Source organism: Mizuhopecten yessoensis, unplaced genomic scaffold (assembly GCF_002113885.1).
Source record: "Mizuhopecten yessoensis strain PY_sf001 unplaced genomic scaffold, ASM211388v2 scaffold6217, whole genome shotgun sequence".
NCBI classification, from domain to species: domain Eukaryota; kingdom Metazoa; phylum Mollusca; class Bivalvia; order Pectinida; family Pectinidae; genus Mizuhopecten; species Mizuhopecten yessoensis.
The window spans coordinates 242,256-253,988 of record NW_018406439.1 but is presented as its reverse complement, the minus strand read 5'-3'; positions in this window follow the sequence as shown (position 1 = coordinate 253,988).

The window sequence follows — 11,733 nt, the reverse complement described above, 5'->3', positions numbered from 1 at the left end:
CGTACACATTTTACACCATTGTGTGCATACATACGCTTTTTGCTGACATACAATTACATACAGTACTTATGTTGCAGGTCGTTTAGTGTAAACTGTAGTTTGGACATCAGTGTCAATAAATACAGAACTGTATTTTATTTTCATTCTTGAATTCAAGCTGCTATGTTTTTTTTTCTTTTGATAACGGACCTCATCGGTTTAACCCACTGTGAAGGTGAATCCAATAAACAGGAATGTTCTTTTATTGGGTTATGAGCAGATACAGCAGTTGCCTCCCTTCAATGAGGCGTGGATAAATATCTCTCCGGTAGACTTCTGACTGAATGTAGATATCGACCAATACAAGAGCGCATTGTTTCATAGACTGCATTGGTTTCTAAATAAACTTCGTTTTATATTTTATCTCACGAAGAGAATATATTTGACAGAGAACAAAAAGTAGACTATATGTGTAACATGTCTTGACCAGATATGTTGTTTGTAAAGTCTTAACGACCATTCATCTATAAAAAATGTCACATGGGCCAATACTTGAATTAAATCTAGTACAGAAGTCTCACTGAAAGGTAAAACGAAAATTTACGAATTTCTCAGTATCATTTGATTTTTTAATATTATGTAAGACATAGGAAAACGACAGTTGCAATGATTTTTGTTTGTTTTGGAATCAAATATCCTACAGCGTCCACATGCCTTATATAATAAAGTGATGGAGACATTGACATTCTCGTAGGGGATTAAACAATGTTTGTATCCTCAAAGCTATCGTTGCATGTGTAAAGGTCAGCACAGCCTATCATAAGATGTCTCACTTTACTGTATATTATTCCTCGCCGCCGATCTTCACGTTTCAGTAAATACGAATGTGGCGTGTAAATGACTTACATAACTTTAGAACACACACATGTAAGAACGTCTCTGCGCCTTTGATGGAGAAAATTCTGCATAGCCTGGACGCCGCTCGCCTGTACGTATACACTTGATGCCGTTGGGAAACACAGAGGTTGTTACATGGTTTAATGTTTAAAATATCTATAATGAATTTAAAACCAACGAGTTGTAATGACAACCTGACAACGAGATGTGTCTGTTTATCCTCGAGAGAGTATTGCATGTGCATGAACCTAGCAGAGAGATAAACCGCCGAGTTAAGTGGTAATCGATCGGAAGTGGCTGTGTATCTATGATATTGCTAACAACGCGAAGGAATTCGTAGAACTGTAAGTTATCAGTGGTATAGAAGTGTTTAAATACATAACAGTCATAGTGTACTGATAATATATTATGAAATATGGAAGGAACGCGCATATCAAAGTTTTAGTTCACATTTTTGCCTGTAAATAGCATACTTAATCGGTGTTCCAATTTCTAATGTCTAACTGTGTAAATGATAGTCATTGCAACGAAAAATTCCAGTCGTTATGTACGTACAGCGTATTTATATAACAACACTTTTGTGGGGTATTGTTATACAATTTGAAAAGTAAAAGTTCTGGAGATGTTGTATGGTCCAAATATAAATTTATTAAAATAACTTTCTCTAGGTCGGTGGGTGATTTCTGGAGTATCCAAAAACACACCCGTACAGTCCGATGCCTAGTTCCTAACTGATTACCAAACATGTAGAACCGTGATACATTGACAATTAACACAATAAAGTTAATTTGATCGACAGCTGTCACTTATCTCTCTATTCTGACTGGTGAGTACCCGAACAGGTAAGGCAATTAGCCTGTCCTTTGTCCGAGACTTAAGTGTCATACTTGGTAAGACCAGTTGATCTCATTACGTAACATAATTGACTTGAAAGGTATAATGTATAAGATGGACACCAATATTACATGAGTTAATCTGACGACAATGAATCAAAGAAGCTACATTTACACATAGAGGTTTTCTTAAATGATACAAATGTAATTAAATAGCTTTTAGATATGAAATTGTTACTGAACGAAATTAAATGGTGAAAGTTTGTAAGAGGAAATCCAATATAATGAATGAGATGAAATGTTAAATTAATGTTCATAAATAGCACTATTATCATAAAATTCTTTATGATATTTACATTGTAGCTACTCGTTTCGGCGCATGACGACGTTTTTAGCCGCAGGAACATGTAGCAACTGCTGACTGTATTCTAAACGGTTGATAATTCATTAACTTTATTAGATCACGTGAATTGTTTTGAGATATCAGGAATTTATGATTTATCTTATGCATGTTAATGGATATAAGCCAACGGGAGGTAATTCGTATTATACATGTAAACTAATCTTTGTGTTTAAAAGTATTCCGTCCCTTTTAGCGCAGTCAGCAATACCCTTATATTCTTACAATAAATACATGTAGCATAAAAAGGTTTAAAAAACACTATTTTGTTTTAATGACCACCCCTTGTCGTTCTGAGATACTGGATGTAGAAGGGAGAGGGACCAAAGCAAACAATTTTTAAATGCAAATACAGATTGGAGAAATATTTTATCTTAAAGACATTAGCCATACTAATTAATAAATAATAATCTAAAAGACTGTGTTTTTTTGAGGGAATAAGAGTTCACATCAACCTTTAAAAGAAAAAGTTGGACGATAAAAAGTTATAACTAAACCTTTCAGTGAAAGTCTTTATCTGTGTATAAGGGACAACCACTTGTTGTGGCCGGGACATACCAAAGTCCTTAAATATGTTAGTGGTTATTCCCTGCTTTACGTTCAGTAAGGGTAATCGCAACTGGTTCACCCGTTGTCAGTATAATGTGACCAGGTGGAATGCTGTACTTGATGCCTTCGGTATGGCATTTTAGTGAGATAGCATTTTGAAGTCGGCATCAGATCCGCGCTATCACAAGGAGGCAAGCACACCAAAATACCCCGAATCCTGCATACATACACGCAAGCACGCTTATACTACACACATGGAGGCACGTCCTTGAATGACCTTAGCTGTTAATTCCGTCTTTGCGTATTGCAGAGTGATCTTCTCTTGAGAGCAGGGATTGATTGTTACGTCATTGGTTTGTGAGAGTAACGTCATCAACTTTTGAGAAAACGACGTAATTTTCTCACACAAACAAATGACGTAACAATCAATACCTGCTCTCGAGAGAAGATAACTCTGCAATACACAAAGACGGAATAGGACGTTAAACAAAATTAAACTAAACCGGTATGTTCCAGAGACAATATCTGTCACATGGTCATAGCCATGATTCCAGCGTCATCAGCACAATTTGAATCACAAAGTGGAAACAGGGTTTAAGAACGATGCTATCCTCGTCGGAATGGTTAAATGAAAGAGGTATCAAAACAGAAATGTCTTCTACCTAAAGGTCAAATACAACACTCTTTTGATGGAGCTAAGATATTTTAGGCTAGTGGAGAAAGAGCGTTAGAAGGTGTAGGCAAATGACCGAACGAAACAATGAAATGTATTAGTAAAATGTCATTCGCAACAGCAATGTCCCTGATTTAGGTGTTTTTGTAAGTGTTGTCTGTGCACCGCTTGACACAGGTTCCTCTAACATTAACGATGATGTAATTACACACGGAATGATGACCATGCGCACATGCACCTATCAGTTCAAAGATAAGTTGTTGTTTGCAAAAGTGGAAAGTATGTTAGATGTTCCAAAACTCACGGTTGTCAGAACTCATAGACCTAATAACAGGCGTTTATTAACCCAAACTTGCCACATCATACAATAAGCAGTAACGAACTCATGGTTAAAAAACCTGGTCTGATTAGAGTACTAATTAGGTCCTGTCACGTTACATCACATGCTACAACCTGCTTGGTATTATCAATGTACAGTCGGGGTAAGAGTATTGGGCTGGAGTGCCCATGCGACATCAGTCTGTGTTATATGAAGTTCGAGGGTTTTAATCATGCTTTAGTGTACTTTGTTGTTTTGTTGTCAGTATCTAGTTTCGTTTCAAGGACATGGTTTTTCATGAATTCTGATAAACCATCTTTGAGCTTTATCGACAACACTGAACATGCTATATCTAAATAAATGTGTATCCGTTAGTAAATCGCACTCCGCCGTTCCGAAATTCCGTTACAATATGATATTATTTAAATTTGAATGACAAAATAAGAACTGGGACATGGAAGCTACTATCTTTTTCGTGTCTTAAACCAAATTCTTGTTTCATAGAACCTGTAAACAATTCGACAATCAGTTTGCACCGTCAGTGTTTGGCGTGCATGTATCAACTATTTTAAACGTCTTTACCGAAAAACATGACTCGTGTTCCCCACCAGTATTTATTGTGTATGTCAATGCCACTTTTAGGTATATGAAATCAGCAATAACTGATTTTTTTCATTTTAAGAACGAAATCTGTACCGGAAAGTTTTTCGTGAGATGACATACAGATGTCGCTTACCATATGGATAGACGCGTCTTACTGAATTATCATTTATCCCTTTATTTCTATGAGGAGTACGTATTATATATATGTACACAGACCAACAAATACTTGGATAAAAGTACGCGTATCACTGGTAACAGACATTACAGGTTATATGTACGTGTCTGAGTGATAGCGACTATACCAGTTGATATGACGCAACTACAAGATGGTCCAAAATAACACATTTACTTAGAACTTTAAAATGCAATTAAAGTAACATCGTATGTGTATTCATTGTTCCATATATAGACATGAAGACATATGCTATAAGCTCCTTTGTTTTGAAGGACAGCTGGTGTATGTTTTCTTCAGCAATCAATAGTCTGAATTTGTAAACAACCTGTTTCATTTTTCAGATATACCTTGCAAAATATTGCCATATCATGAATTTTAATATTAAATTTACACCACACTAAGTCGTTACCAAATTCAAATTTAAAACTGCATTGACACATTTTTAACCACAGTGTAGTTGGATGGCAAAAAAACATACTGAAATACATCATGTTAAGATAAGTTTACGGTTTGCTATCAATTGGCTGATACAGTCAGCAGGCCCACTTTCCTTAGTTCTAAAGACTCTTTAATAAATCAACTAGAGTCTAGTACAATCTGCCTGTTGTCGGAGGACAAAATGTAAACAGATTAGAGTCCAATGTGGCATCATTACGTACATACATTTGAAATGCTTCTTTCTGAAATGTTCATTTAAAGGACAGTAAGAAAATTGTTATTCGTTTTCAATGACGCCACATATTTAACAAACTCTTTGGTGTCTAGGAATTATTTTAGACGCCCAGTGGCTATCTGTAATTTGTGTTCACATTTTCGGATTTTTGTATACAAATATCTTAAATTGCCATTGGCAGTATTTAGATTGTTTTTTTCTGGCACATCCCCTTTCTTAGGTTCTTTGTACAAAAATAGTTTGTTACTCGACCCGGGACGTTTTGCCTATCGATAGAGAGTGTATACACACTGTGTCGAACAGGTACTGGTAGGGTGTAGATCTAGCCCCCTCTGTCAGTATCGATTCATGCATATGACTCAGCTGGTGTCCCCCTCGTCTCTGTTCATGTTTTGAGTTTTTCCTTATTTTTATTGTTTCTATGATTTGTCTCGTTTTTGTGTGTTGTTCCCTTTCAACTATTTTGATATTGTCCGTATCGACGATGGGACTTTTGGTACTATCTGTCAATGCCAATTTATTGTACTAGGTGGCGGATGTTTTGCGTGTGTTTCTGTTATAATTGGTATTGCTCATTTACTCTGCGTCCTTTGATGTTCATTAGTACGTGTACCACATTTCCTCCCAGTTTCTTCTATATATATGTATGACTGCTGACAATTTTTGCACGAAAGTTGGTATACAGCTGTACAACTCTTTCTAGAATGTCAGTCTTGTCTGTTGGATGCACAAGTAACTGTCTGAGTGTTGTCATTGGTCTTATCGGGCTGCTGAAATGGCGTTTCCTCACTACCCGGATGAACGCCTCAGATTTTATTTCACGAAGGGTATTTTGACCCAGCCTTTGTATTTGGTTTGCCTCTCGTCTCTTTTCTTCTGTCTCTGTTTTTCATTTCCATTTATAATATTTTTCACTTTATTAATTGACCATTCGGGGTACCTACACAGGTTCAGTGCGTCATTTATGTATTGTTCATCCATGTGTCTTTTGATACGTACATTGTTTGTGTATAAAACTTACGCACAATATATAACATATTTACCAACTGATAAACCTTATTAAAGAATCGTTTTTTCATATTTCTGTGTACTGTTCTGCTTTATATTAACTAATTTGTGTTTACTGTAAGAATGTTCAGGGATATGTATAACAGTTTGAATGTTATTCTCACTCGTCATGTTACTGATGTAGATATACCAGGAAAAACTACCATTGTCATATACCGTTTTGTTGAGATAAGCTTCACACAGTAGAGGATATAGTTTGTTTTTCTCCTGTACTATTCTATCTAGGTACCTACATGTTTGTATATTAGTAATATCTGACACACGATAAAGTCCCAGCTGTGCGCTTGATCCTTAATTCACTGATCGTTTCCATGGTCCCAATGTATGTTTACAAAATTGTAATTGCACTTGTTCAAAAGAGGATTTATTAACAGAAGAGAACTAATAAAATACTGTTGTTATTAGTGGTCCTGACTCGTTGGTTCATCTTAGTTAGATAGGGATCCACATACCACAATTCTGTAGTATGTGTCAGAATAGGTTTTACAATGTACAAGTGAATGGAAGGAAGAGTTTGCATTGAGCATGAACAGGATTTATTTTTGAGTATTTCTTAATAGCAAAAAGAACTTTCAACCCTTTGTTGGTCATTGCTGTAGGTTTGTCCTCGGATTCAACCGTTCGTATTGAACACAACTAACAACTCAGTAATGGCCGCTTCACATAACGTTTATTCACTAGTGCGCTGCAATACATATAAGTGATATAACGTCATAGATCAATATGCACAGGGGCTTGATGTAATTATATAACAATAATAAAACACTGCATTTCCTCCTTTTCTCGAATTAAAACTTATTTACCACGTTTGTGTTAATGTCAACTTATCATAAAATCTTATAGTCAAAGAGTCTTTATATTCCAGTCTATATAAAATTCAATCTGATTAAAATCATATCCTACGTTCTCTACGTATCACCTAACGTGATACGTAGAGAACGTAGGATATGATTTTAATCAGATTGTATAAAATTATAAATGTTCAACTACATGTAACTACAAACTCAAAATCTCTATTGGAGATCAATTGAAATTACGGTAACTGTTTTTTTCTAACAGAAAACAAAGTCTGTAAATTAGCATAGTTCAAAACTACTAACTTATGTATGGTATACATACATATATCAAGTCACTTAAGCGTAACCTCATAGTCTTTGAATTTGTGAGGCATTGTCTCGACGCGAACCGGGCGCGGAGAGGCTAGTACACTACTAGTTGTCATACTCGCATCTTCTGTAACCGTTTCACGATCATTACACTCATCGGTTTCGCATGGAATTGATTCCTTATCCATGTCAACGATCGGAGTATCATGGTTGATACTTGTGGGCTTGCTTAGCTCACTACGATTCTGTCCATCAGTTCTTTTCAAGAACTTTTTCACAGCAATCAATGCGAACATATTTTATGGAAAGATGTTCTGGAGGTCCAAAGTCCAAGGACTTCTGGCCTACTATCAAACCCTAGTAAAGGTTTTAACCATAAAAACAATATTATATTGAAAGAAGATGAAACAATTATAAGTGACCAAACTGAAGACAGCAATGTTTTAAACAAATTTTATGTAAATGTGGCCTCTGATATTGGTGACGATGGAGATTCAAAGACAACGGAGAATGACATTCTTAACAATATCAGAGATCATAATATTCAAACTGATTCAAAATTTGATTTTAACCATGTAACGCCTGCTTTCATAGAAAAAACTATTACGTCAATCAATGTAAAGAAAGCTACAGGTGTTGATGGAATATCATGTAAATTACTTAGAGCATGTTGTAATACATTTTGTTTTGTAAGTTTGCCTCTTTCTACCCTTATAAACCACTGCATAACAACAGAAATTTTCTCGCTAGACTTAAAGAGGCCCAGTTCATTCCTGTTTTTAAAAAGAAAGATGTATTAGACAAACAAAATTATTGACCGGTCAGCATTTAACATCCATGTGTGATCAGCTGACATCATATTTCAGTAATATTTTTAATCCCTCCATGTCAGCCTTCCGGTCAGGATTTGGATGTCAGTCTGTTCTGTTACGACTGGTCGAGGACTGGCGTAAGGCCCTGGACAACCATGCATATGTCGCTGCCATATTGATGGATTTGTCCAAGGCTTTTGATTGTCTTCCTCACAGCCTGCTGATCGGGAAGCTGTAGGCCTATGGTCTGATCAGTCGCTCTGTAGACTTGGTGTCCAGCTACCTGAACAGCAGGATACAGCAGGTGAGACTAGGCTCCAAATGCGGCAACTGGTTGGAAGTGCTGAAGGGAGAACCACAAAGATCTATACTGGTGCCTCTTCTTTCTAACATTTTTATAAATGACATGTTTTTATATGTAAAGTCATCAATATTGTACAATTACGCTGATGAGAACACTGTAAGTGATACAAACAGAGACCCACAAGTTTTCAAATCAAATATAGAAAAAAGATTGTGTTCATTTAATGGAATGGTTTGAATCAAATCATATGAGGCCAGATCCCGAAAAAATTCAAGCTATATACTTAGGAAAGAGATCTGTTGATATTTTTTAAATCTTTTGATATTGGAAATGTAAACATTGAGCCAGAAGCTGTAGTTAAACTCCTCGGAGTACATTTTGACTCCATGTTAAATTTTGAACTTCACGTCTCCGAACTATGTAAAAAAAGCCTCACGACAACTAGCTGTTCTGAAGCTCTTAGGCAATTTTTTGACGAAACAAGGTAGGAGTGTGATATACAACTCTTTTATTGTCTCAAATTTTAATTACTGCCCTCAAGTTTGGCATTTCACCAGTATGAGGAGTGTTAAGAAACTTGAAAAGATGCAAGAGCGTGCTGTTCGTTTTATCAACAATGATTATGTCTCGTCTTTTACTGAACTTTTAATATTGTCCAATGCAGATTATTTACATGTAAGAAGACTTAAGGATATGGGATGTGAAGTCTTTAAAATTCTGAACAAACTTTCTCCTGATTACATCTATGATCTTATAAAACTTAAGTCTTCAAATTATAAACTAAGATAGGAGAATTCAGCAGAGGTGTCTAGGGTTAAAACATTTAAGTTTGGACTAAAATCTTTCACATTTGAGGCTACTAGGGTGTGGAACACTCTCTCAAATGAGTTCCGGAAGGTAGACAACTTTCCGGGTTTCAGGAGAATGATCCACACCTGGAGTGGACCCAGGTGTAGCTGTTCAATCTATCGCACCTCTGCTGACTGACTTTTAACCATTTTAGTGTTAAAATCAGGTTTAGCATTTTTAGGTAAATAGACTGATATAAATTGCTTGGATTAATGTAATATGTTATGTGTTGAATCAAATTTTACTACTTATTTTACTATTAGTTTTCTCTCTTAAACTTATTCTTCTTTACTACATGAAATGCTGTTTTTTTAATCCACACTATGTTAGTGTATATCGTGTCAATTTCTATTTTACCCTTTGCTATATTAGCATGTATGTATAATACACTTGTATAGATTACAGATAGTGTTTTAACATTCAGTGTAGAAACACATCGTTTATAAATATGTGTCAAACCTCTGAATTTTATATAAAAATACATAATACATGTATAAATAATATAAGTGTCAATCCTTGTGATAATATTAAAAAAAATAAAATCGTGCAATTGATTCTAACTTACATGTGATATTAACATGTATTTTTCTGTCATGAAAAAAATGTCTGCTATGCTATTTATATTAACTCATTACTACTAATACTATTACATTATGTTATTGTTATTTTGTATACTTGTGTTTGCCGCAATAATAGCTCTCAAGAGCTAATGTTCCATGTTGATATGTATGCGACTCTAAATAAGGCTTCTTGTATCTTGTATCTTGTATGTGTAACGTTGCGTTCAATTAACACAGAATTTCCAGATTTAGCCTTGACTGTATATGTCTGTTCCTGAAATTTCGGTGTCAGTTTATTTTGTCTCTCTTGTCTTAACAGTACATCATCTCCTGTTTAAGGTCGTTTTCGCGCGCGTTTATCTTTCCGTCTGCATATAATTTCCCTTTCATTTTGTTTTCGTTATTTCGGTCACGAACTTCGATGTCATCTACTGAATGTTCTTCAATTCCTGGAATGCGCGTTCGAAGTTTTCGAAGGGGGGGTAACTCTCCGATGTTCAATACCTCGTTCAGCAAGGTAATCTTTGAACAGTTCGCTCACAAACTGAGGACCGTTGTCTGTCGTATACTAATCGGAAATCCGTGTGTGGAAAGAAAACATTTCCCCCAGACAACGCACTATTTTGTCCGTTGTTGTAGATTTCATCGTGTCAACTTCAAAGTACCTACTGTAGTAATCAACAACTACAAAAATATACTCAACGGACGGAAGTGACATCAGATCGGCTGATACATGTTGCCAAGGACCTTAGGGTAGTTTTCATCGGTTCCGGAGCCTGTGTTGATCCTAGTAGCTGGCAGGAATAACAAGTTCTACAAAATTGTTCAGAGTCCTTATCTATTCTAAACCACCACACTTTTGTACGAATCCGTCGTTTCATACTCACGATTCCTGGATGGCCTTCGTGTGCGAGTTTCAAAACTGTTTCGCGCAGCGTTTCGGGAATTACTATTCGCGTTCCTCTCAGTACCAACATTCCTATGGTACATAGTTCATCTTTCACTGCAAAATACCTTTTGTTTGTAAGTTCATGCCACCTTTGTGTTTTAATGCACTTTCTAACATCACAAAGTTTCTCATCGACAGCGGACTCCTCCTCTATTTGTCGTGTCGATAGCGCGTTCGGTGTCGCGTTTTGGGCAACAAATCTGACGTACGTTTCGGCATCGGTTGACTGCGTACTTGAGTTATTCCCCTTGCTCTCGATGAGCCGCGATAGGCTGTCAGCAATGTTCTGCTTGCCTGGGATATCCTGGGTATGTCTGTAGTCTTAGTACCCAACGGTGTATCCTTGCGCTCGATTTACCGTTTGACGTTGTCGAGTATATGCACTGCAATGGTTTGGGATTGGTAAGTAGTGTGAATTCAGCTCCGTATAAGTACGTGTGTAGACGTTCACATGCCCACACAATCCCTAACGCCTCTTTCTCGGTTTGAGAATAGCGTTTCTCAACGTCGGTTAAGCTTCTACTTATGTAACAATCACACGCATTTCACCTTTCAACTCTTGGACGAGAACTCCTCCCAATCCCACTGGGCTGTCATCAGTTATGAGAAACGTTGGTGCTTCGTTGTCGAAATATCCGAGCGTTTCGGTATTTCCAAGTCACGTTTTTAACTCTTGAAATGCGGTTTCTTGATTGGTTCCCCATACAAACGGTGTGTCTTTCCTGGTCAATTGACGTAGGGGTTCAGCAACAGTGGCAAAATCAGGAATAAACCTGCTGCTGTTGTTCACAAGACCTAAGAAACTCCTTATCTCGGTCGCAGATTCTAGACGTCGTGCCTCCTTGACAGCACGCACTTTCTCATCCTCCGGACCTATACCTCTCGCCGCCGACAACAAGTGTCTCATGAACACTAACTCTGACATTCGAAAAACGCACTTGTCTTTGTTGAGAGTCATACCGGTTTCTTGGATTCTCTGAAGTA